Raw genomic sequence first — 10,100 nt, 5'->3', positions numbered from 1 at the left:
CGAGCTCCGGCAGCACCGCCGGCACGGGGCCCGCGCGCGGGGCGATGGCGTCACCGCGCCCCGCCCGGCCCGCCCCCGCGCCTTCCCGCTCTACGCGGCCATTGGTCAGCGCGGCCGCCACTCGCGGGATGTCGGTTCCGATTGGCTGTCGGGGCGTGAGGGGCGGGGCGTGTCGGCGTTGCTGTGGGGATGAGGGACGCGGCTGCGGGAGCGGAGCGAGGGACAGGGGAAAAATGGACCGGGGTGCGGGACAGGAGTGCGGGAGTAGGGGACAGCAGGACCGGAGTGAGGGACAGGGGACACCAGGCTGGAATTGCGGGACAGGAACACGTACGTGCCAGTATCTGCCTCTCATTCGCACAGGCGACATTAAATCAGGAACTTTTTTCAGTGCCTGCTTTCTTTGATCACTGCCTGACCTCTTTTTTCCTGTTTAAAGTAACAGCCTTTCATTCCAGAGGAATCCATCCATTTCAATGAGATCATTTCTAGAGAATTGGGTGGGTTTTAGTTCAATGTGCTGATTGAGTCACATTCCAATGCAAAACATCAATAGAAAAATTAATTTCCTCTGGAGAACTCCTGACCTGTTGCAGAACAAGAAGTTTTGCTTCCTTACCAAAAATTTCAGCTTAATGCTAAGTGGGAAGAACTGCTAGAGTTTGGACAAGTATCTGGATGTTACTGAAGGAAAATTATTTTCTCTGATCAACAAATTCCAGGGTGCAACCAGTTCATATGGCTCAATGGCTGTTAGCTGTTGAAGTTCAGCATTCCATAAAGCCAGATAAGATAGCCTTTATCATTAAGTAGAAATTATTCTTGGCTCCGGAGCCAAGAAGTAAATTTTTATAATTCAGAAACCAGATAATAAAGGAGCTTTTCAACAGAAGGAAGCAATGTCAGCAGCTCTCTGAGGATGGAGACCTATGAATGTGTTGGAAAGTTCAGTGAAAACACCTGTGCAGTTCAACTTGTGGCTGCCAGAAAAATGATAATTACATTTCTATTCTAAACCCCTACATGTCAGATTTTCGCCTTGTGCTTCCAGACACCAACACAAATGGACAGTGGTGCCTAGAGAGAACTTCTCCTAACACTGTTTCCTTGTCACTCCTGACTGTGCTGGTGCCTTCCCCTGGAATCAGCTGTTCCCAGTGCTCTGTGCTGCACACAGGGGTTAAACTGCATTTCTCTGTGTGCTCCTCTGAGATTACCCCACCTTCTCAGGTGCCCTTGGGTCAGAGATACCAGGCTCTGCAAGTGGAACCAGTGCTGAGGACTATGCTCCATTGAGGTTGGAAGCACCAACAAGGTCAAGTTGACCTGCATTCCATATCAGAATCACTCATGTGGAGAGAAAAAAGACAGTTTATTGTCATAAGCACTCATTTCTGGGGGAACAGAAGGCCCAGTGTATGGACATTGGAAGGAAGGACAGGTTACACAGGAAAATGAGGGAGATGCTGTTCAACAGTTTATGTGGCCAGAGCTTGATTAGTGTTCAAGTTTGCCAGTGCTGTGAAAGACAGTAAAAAGGACTTGTTAAAACATGCTAACAGCAAAAGGAGGCTCAGAGATCACATCAGTCTGCACTGATGAGGTCAGACACCTCGCAAACAGGGACATGGACAAAGCAGAGATGTTTAATGCCTTCTTCACGTCTGTCATTAACATCAGATGGGCCCTGGGACCCCTGGAGCTGTGATTAGGGGCAGGATAAACTCCCAGCCAAAATTGAACGTGTTTGAGGCTTGCTGCTCCAGCTGGATGCACACAAGTCTATGGGGCATGATGGGGTTCATCCCAGGGTGAAATGAAAATGCTTGGGCTGTCATCACAGCATCTCTCTCCTTATTCTTCAAGTCTTGGGAGCCTGGAGAGGTCCCTGCACACTGGAAGCTGGCCAAAGTCCTAGTTTTCCAGATGAGCAAGAAGGAAGACCCTGGTATTTACAGTCCTGTCAGTCTCACTCCAGTGCCTGGTGAAAGAGTTATTTTTCTGGGCATTATTGAAAATCACTTGAGAGACAACACAGTCTTTTGGCTTCCAGCAAGGAGCAGGCTTCTGGCTGAGAAAATTTCTCTGGATAAGCCTCTCATTCTTTTCAAGTTTCGGGACGGGGGGAGGGTGAGAGCTGAGTTTATTTATAGGCGTGTGTGTGTGTGTGTGTGTTTCCCACTGCTCTCTCTCACGCTGCAGAGCTCGCTGCCCGTGTCCTGCAGAGGGAGGTGACCCGCTCCCACACGGTGGCACTGCTGGCCTGCCTGTGTCCCGCACGTGTCCCTGCCTGCCCACGAAGGGTCCTCAGAATGGCCCGGTGGACCCTGGCATCTCACAGAACGCCAGCATCGTGGCCCTGTGCAGCTGGCTGGTGAATCACAGAGAGATCTGGGTCACCTTCTGCTCCTCCCTGCCGGATTTTGGGGAAGGGGAAAGGCTGGGTTACGCCAGCACTGAACACATGGTGTGGTGAGAACTGTGCTGCTCATCCTGCTCATCCCTCGCTGCCTCGGGACACTCATGGGGTCAAACCCCTCCTGTTGCTCCTGTTTTCCCTGCCTCAGCTCCCCCCCAGACCCCTCTTGTTTCTCCTCGCTGCTGCCATGCTGGGCCACTTTTCCAACACCAGCTCCATCAACACCTTTTCCCTCAAAGCCTGCTCATCTCTCCCAGCACCCCTATAACTCCTCTGTAGCTCCACATTTTTCTTCCCAGAGAAAAGCAAGGCACGATTCTTCCCAAGAATATTTCTGGGATTCACATTCTCTGAACCTCAGAGAAAGAAAACACAATTCTTATCATTTGCTGTGCCTGTGTTTGTGCCAAAGCAGAATGCAATGTGGAGATTGTTTACCCACAGTGATGGTGTTTTGTTTCCTTGGCCTGTCAGGCCCAGGTATTTCTGTGTGTGTGTGTCAGGACTGTTGAGTGACAGTCACGAGTTTCTGGGCAGTGTGTGCAGGGTTGAGTGCTTGGCAGATCCAGTTTTAGATGTATAGAATAATATAGTATAATAAAGTAATTAATTAGCCTTCTGATATCCATGGAGTCAGATGCATCATTCTCTCCCCTCCTTGGGGCCATCACAGCATTGCAATACTCCTCCATGACCTTTTTTCCTCCTGTGCTTTCCTTTGTGCCCACATCCCTTTGCTCTTTGCCCAGGGCTGCCTTTGAGCAGCTCTGCTGGGCCAGAGCACAGACTGGAGGTGGGGAGGCCTTTCCTTTCCTGAAGTCAGGCTTTGGATTCTTTCATAAACGGCTCAGGCATCCAGGGCTGTGTCAGGTGCAGGGTCTGGCTGTGTTTCTGGACAAACAGCTGTGGCCTGCAGGACCAGCATGGCTCTGCTGTGGCCACACTGGACTCTCCTTGTGGCTGACACCCTGCCAGGCTCGGGCTGAGCTGGATTTTGGCCTTTCCACGCCGTCAGGGCATCCATTGGTCTGACCAGCCCACGCAGCTGCTAAACTGGGTCCCGCCTGTGTTTTCCTCCGAGCGGACAGTCTGTTTGTTAAATAATGTAGCGACACGAGGTTCCTTGAACTCAATTTATCTTCCCGGGTAGCCATGGGAACAGCCAGCGGGTGCTGAGCCGGGCTTGCCTCAGATCTGCTGCAAGGAAGCTCTGGGGGAGCCTGCCTGAGCCCTGCTCCCTCCATCTCCAGCTGATGCTGTCCTGCCTGGCAGCTTCCCTTGTTTAGCCTTGTCTTCTTAAACTCTTCTTACTCTTCTTCAGCCAGCAGCATGGCTGTGGTCACCAATTGTTGTGGTGTTGTGAGGGTCCCCAGGACGAGGTGAGAGATGAGAATTGACTCCAAGTTCTCAGAAGGCTGATATATTTATATTATATTATATTATATTATATTATATTATATTATATTATATTATATTATATTATATTATATTATATTATATTATATCATACTATATTATATCACACTATATTATATTAAAATTATACTAAAACTATACTACAGAATTAAAATTATACTAAAACTATACTACAGAAAGAGAAAGGAAACATCAGAAGGCTAGACAAGAATGAATAATAAAAACCCATAACAGACCCAGGGAGTCTGACACGGCTGGCTGTGATTGGCCATTAATTAAAAACAATTCACATGGGTAAACTCACGGGGTAAACAATTCTCCAAATCACATTCCAGAGGTGCAAAACATGGAGAAGCTGAGGCTCCTCATCTTGCCAGGAGACGAAATCCTGGCAAAGGGATTTTTCATAAAATATCATGGTGACACATGGCTGTACTTTAAACTTGGAAATGTCGAGGATGATGGGGCGTTTGAGGAAGATGAGGGGTTTGGGAGCAGCCAGATGTGACAAAGGGGAGAGGCTGCACTCAAAAGATGCTGCATGTCCCTGTGCTGCCTGCAGTATATGGTTTATGGGAAGAAAACAAGGGCAAGTGCAAATAGTTCAATACTGTTCAAGCCTGAGGTGGTTTCTAGTGCAGAAGCATCTTGAAACCTGATTTCCTCCTTCACACCTTAAAATGACTGGCTCCAAGGAGCTGAGGAGAGCCCACCCTTGCAGTCACACATTCCCTGTCCCTCCTGAAGTGCATTCTCTCACCCAGGCCGTGGGTGTGGGGGAGAGGGTGCGTGGGTGGCCAGCCCAGCATCCCTCCTTTGACTGAAACTCTTCATTTTACCTGGGAAGGCATGAGGCCATGTGACAGAAAGCAGTGCTCAGGTGATATCACCAAACGTGTGCTGTGTGCATTGCCTGAGAGTCAGAGTTGAGCAACACAGTGCTGTGGACAGAGATCCCCATCCTGCATGGTGAGGGTTGTGCCACATCATTTCCTCCTGGAAAGGGCTGCATTTATAACTTCTTACAACTCACCAGAAGGGACTTTCTCTGTTGCTATTGCAGGCAGAAAGGACATATCTATAAAGCTGTGGGGTTTTTTGCAGTCTGTAGGACCTGTGTCTGTCTCTACCATTCCTGATCTCCTGCTTGGTTGAATCCTGTTTAGTTTCCAGGTCATCTTTTGAGATTTCAGAGCTGTTTCTGTGACCTCTCTTGACTTTTTCAGATTGTGTTGTTTACTGTGTTTCCAGGTCAGTGCTGCAGGTGGGAACACTTGGGATTGAAGGTGTGCCCCTTGTCTCCCTCTGTTCATGGTTTGAAAGCAGCATTTCTTACCTTCATTCATTGTTTGGTGTTTTGCTTCTGACATCTCTCCAGCCAGTCCTCAAACCACAGGCCCACACTTCAATCATATTCAATTTTCAGTAGAGCTGTTGAGGAGATTGAATCTGTACTAGGATATTGCAATGAGCTGAAGTTTTACTTTAGCAGTGTTTGGGATGCTTGCACCAGTTTTTATGGTTGCATGAAATATATTTTCTGAAGTACAAAATAGCCAATGATCTTGGGAGCATCCATGCTTCTGACCATTCTGGGAAGTTTTATCCCCAAAGCCAATCATGCTTTGAGGCATCTACCCTGGGTGGGTGAAAAGACAGACCTTTATTTTCTTCTCCAGAGCTGCTTCTAAAGCAGGAAATGTCCACACCTCCTTCAGACTTGATCTCAATGTTCTTCACGGCACATATGCGTAATCTTAGCTGCTGCTGCTCCTCCTCTTTGCATCTTTTTTTATTCCCTCCCATTTAAGTAGCTCTGTGATCTGAACTTTATCCCTAACATACTTGACCTTATTTTTCAGCAGATTATTCACAGACATCCCCAGAGTTTTTCATGGCGTGTGTCAAGCCCTTGGGCTAAAACTTGTCTCCTGGTTTATTCCTGCCACCCAGGGAAAGGAGAACATGGCTGAGTGATTGTCATGGTTTAACCCCAGCTGGCAACTCAGCCCCACGCAGCCACTCACTCCCTCCCCGCCGGTGGGATGAGGGAGAGAATTGGGAAAGTAAAAGTGAGAAAACCTGTGGGTTGAGATAAAGACAGTTTAATAACTAAAGCAAAAGTCGTGTATGCAAGCAAAGCAAAACAAGGAATTCATGCACTGCCTCCCATGGCAGGCAGGTGCTCCAGGAAGGCAGGGCTCCATCGATTACTTGGGAAGACAAACCCAGAATGTCCCCCCTTCCTCCTTCTCCCCCAGCTTTGTGTGCTGAGGGTGATGCCATAAGGTCTGGGGTGTCCCTGGCTGTGCCCCCCAGCTCCTCACTGCTGAGGGTGAGGAGGAGGACAGGCCCTGGCTGTGTGCAATCCCTGCTCAGGGAGAGCTCAAACACCCCTGGGTTATCAGCACAAAGCCAAACCCAGCCCCACAGCAGCTGCTGTGAAGGAAATTCAGTGTGACCAGCCAAGCCCAGCACGGTGATGTGCAGAAAACAGACACTGAGGAGTTAGTGAGAGGAATGGGCTGTACTGACTGAGGAGGTGGTGAGCAAAGGGCAGCTTTGATGCAAGCATCCATCGGCAGAGAGCCGTGAGCCTACGGAAGCGTTCAGCAGCCTGTGAACAGCTAGCAGGCTTCATATTCTCACCTCTCTGTGTCTGACATCAGCAGCAAGATAAAAATATATGCTCCTTACAGCAATACATGGGTCTTTTGGCATTTCTTGAGCTGATTTGTTTTCCCCAGTGTGAGGAAATAACACACCAAGTAGTTCTGTGATGGAGCGTTTCCTAAATGGATGTAGCTTGGCAAGCTGCAGCTATTAATTTTCCTTGGATAAGCTGGTATCAGAGTAGCTGGGTTTGAAACTTGGCACTTCTCTTCTGCGTCTTTCAAAACTCTCTTGAGGATGCCTGTGCCAGGAGTTGCTGCCAGAGTAGTTTGGGGGATTAAGTTGTGTAGTGGAGATAAACACATATTGGAGGTGAGGAGGTCAGAAAGGCATCTTCAGAGATAAGGATGGTTGGTAAAGCCTTCTCCTCCCAGTGCCCGCTGTGCCAGCACCGTGCTGTGCCCCATGAATTCCTGTGGCTGCACCCAGCAGCCCTGGCAGGGCTTGGGGGGACCCAGCCTGTCCTGCCCTTGGTCCCAGCATTGCATGGGGGTGTGCAAGAGCAGGCAGGGGCTGCAAGGAGCCAGGGAAGAGCAGTGGTGTGTTTCTCCTCAACTCACTCTGCTGAAGGCACTGTGGCTCTCTTTATCCCCTCACTGAGCTGGGAGCTTTAGTCCTGCATTTCTTGGGCAGCCTCCCTCTGCCTTGCAAAGATCTTCCATGGGAAAGGGCAGCTGCACTCAGGGACAGCTGAGGGTAAACTTGTCTCCTCACATAGGACTGGGCTGCCTTTACACTGTGTTTTGCACTGCTTATTCCCCATGAGGATTTTACTCAGTACTGAAGTTGGGTGGATTAGCTGCACCTGTGACTGTGAGGTAAAACAGTTTTCAGCTGCAGAACCCCAAGGCAGGAATAAGCCCTTGGCACTCTGGTCACCCAGCACAGCAGGGAGATGGGGCTCCCTGAGCTTTGGGAAGGAGGCCATAACCCCCAGCAAGACCCTTGTTTGTGAGCAGGCCCTGGGGTGTCAGCTACAGGCACAGGGCTGCCCAGGCAGGTGGAAATTTATTGTGTGCTAGCAGGATCCTGGCAGCTCCCTGGCTGGCCTATGGGGACTTTGCTCTGGGAGCCACTTCCAGGGGCTTTGCCTTGCAACAGGGGGGTCCTTTCCCTTGCCAAGGATATCCCTGGACCCAAAGCCTGCTCTCCTTGCCTTGAAACAAGGAGCTAATTGTTTTTCTCTGTGATATCTCTCCCCTGCCACCTCCCCAGCAGCATGGAGGTGGAGTGAGCCTTGCCCCAGCCAGCAGCCAGGCCTGGCATGAGACATCCTGCCAGCTCACCACCTGGAAACATTAAAATAAAGGGTGTTTGGGAAGGGCAGAAGGCTGAGGAGGAGGTGCTCAGTCATGGGAGGATCAGAGGCTCCAGTGGTTGGTAAGATGTGTGCCTGGCTCCTGTGGCAGTGGGGAAGAACCAGAGACAAAGAGCAGCGCCCTCATTCCTGTAAAAGTGGGCTGGAATTGTTCAGAGGGCATGTCAGCATCACAGTGGTGCATCCAGGGATAGCTGAGGTCAGCCTGTAGCTCTGGAATGTCTGCAGAGTCTCTGGGCTTTTCTATGCCCTGAAAAATACTGAAGGCTGAAATTGTGCCCACAACCTCAAAAGGAAAAGGCTAAAAATTTGGGTAATGAAAATGCATCTGTTGGAGAAATCTTGGGAGCACCTGCCAGGTAGAGCTGGTGCTGTGGGACTTTGCTCCAGTGACCTGAGAAACCTAGAGAGACAGCTTTTCTGGGAAAGCAAGTTCAAGGCAATCATGCTGCTTCTGACGTGAGTCTTGTTCTGCTCTCAGCCCTTTTTAGCAGGCTGGACATCCCAGAAATAGTGGGTGTTGTAAGTTCTGTGAAAAAAGACACCTGACTTGGGGAAAGATTAGCTTGCCAGTGAGGGAAAAACTTCATTCAAAGCACACCCTGATATCCTGAGTGGAGATAGAAGGCAGCCCCAAAGCTGACTGGTTTCTCTGCTTATGGGAAGATCTGTTCCTTCCAGACTCGTGGTGCTTAGCAGGGAGCCTGGAGGGGCTCAGCTGTGCCTGGGGTCTGAGCATCTTCTAGGCATGAACCTTTGTTAGCAGCTGCCAAAATGTTGGTGCCCTCAGGCTTGGAGGTGCCAGGATGGCAGGGATTGCTTGGGGTGACTCTCTAGACTTGCTAAGGTGGTTGCAGCTCTGTTTGTTCATGCAAAGGCGTTTGGGATCCTCTGGTCTTCCTCTCTCTGTCCGTCACAATTTATCTGCAATTCTCTAAACCAGTTCTCCAAATCAGATTTTGGCAGATTTTGGAGATGGAGTATGTTTTTCCCAATACTTTAAAATCTGTGGAAGACCTTACGTTTTACCACTATAAAAGCATGCCTTGCTCACTGAATTGGTTTGGGTTCTACTACAAAGCCTTTTTTTTTTTGCTGCTACAGATTGCAGGTACATGAGGCTTGCTGAGATCACTAATTGAAGCTCCTCCAGTAGAGATTGGACTCCAATTATTATGGAACAATCTGATTGTGATGTTAATGTAACGCCTGGAAGATCAAACATCCGTGTCCTCTCCATGGGTATCAGCTTTTCTGAGATAAACACCTTTTATAACCCTCCTGATAGATTTCTGAGCTGTTGTTCAAACAGGAAGGTGCTTTCTAGCAATCTCCAAAGGCCTCTGTCCCCTGCAGTGTCATGGAGTTCATTCTGCCCTCATATCTTTCCTTCAAGACCAAAAGATCCTTTAAGGTGCCTTTAAACAGGTCTCACCTAGGAGGCTGTGGACAGCCATGAATTTGTGCAGCAGTTTTTCCCCTGATAGGAGGTGTTTTCCAAAGAGGGGCTTGTTCCTCACCTCCAGTGCAAGCAGGACAGAAGAGCTGGGCACCAACAGCCCGTGCTGTGTGCCCTGACTCCAGACAGGGCCATCCCCACGGCCCCAGGAGGTGAAATGTGAGTGCAGTTGCCAGCTGAGCACCACAGATAGCAGAGGTGAACCCATGAGGCTCTTTCCTGGGCTCAGGAGCATGGCTGGGGCAGGGAATGCCTCTCCCACTCCTGCCAGTGTGTGACTTGAGCCCAGCCTGGCAGTCAGGATTTGGGGTGTCCAGGGCAGCCCCTTTCAGCTGTGTATCCTCTGCTGCTCCTGAGAGGCTGCTGCAGAGCCATGGGCAATGTTCCACACCAACCCTGGCTTGCTGAGGGGCCAGGAGGGCTCTGACACGGTGTGGGAGGCAGCTGGGAGTGTGCTGTGGCTGGGCAGAGGGTGGAGGAATGTGCTGGTCCTTTCCAAGTGCCTCAGCCCATCAGGAACCTGGCCTGAACCTCCTTCCCCCTCCCTTCCCTCCTATCTGAGCAATTCCTGGGGGCTGTGGGCAGAGATGGGCCCTCCCAGCACGTGGCCTGATATTCCCCAGAGAGCTTGCGTGGATTATTTGCTGCTGCTCCAGGTCAGCTGTGCCAGGCAGAGATGAGCAGCAGGTTGAGAATGCCAGAAGGAGCTCTGCCTGCCTGGAGGGCTCCAGGGAGGCAGGAGGTGTGTGATCCTGGTGGCTCTAGGGCAAACCTGTGCCCTTTTTCACCTGGGCATCCCTGCCCAGTGCTCTGCA

Source organism: Molothrus ater, chromosome 14, assembly GCF_012460135.2.
Source record: "Molothrus ater isolate BHLD 08-10-18 breed brown headed cowbird chromosome 14, BPBGC_Mater_1.1, whole genome shotgun sequence".
NCBI lineage: Eukaryota > Metazoa > Chordata > Aves > Passeriformes > Icteridae > Molothrus > Molothrus ater.
Note: the sequence above shows the minus strand (reverse complement) of the source record.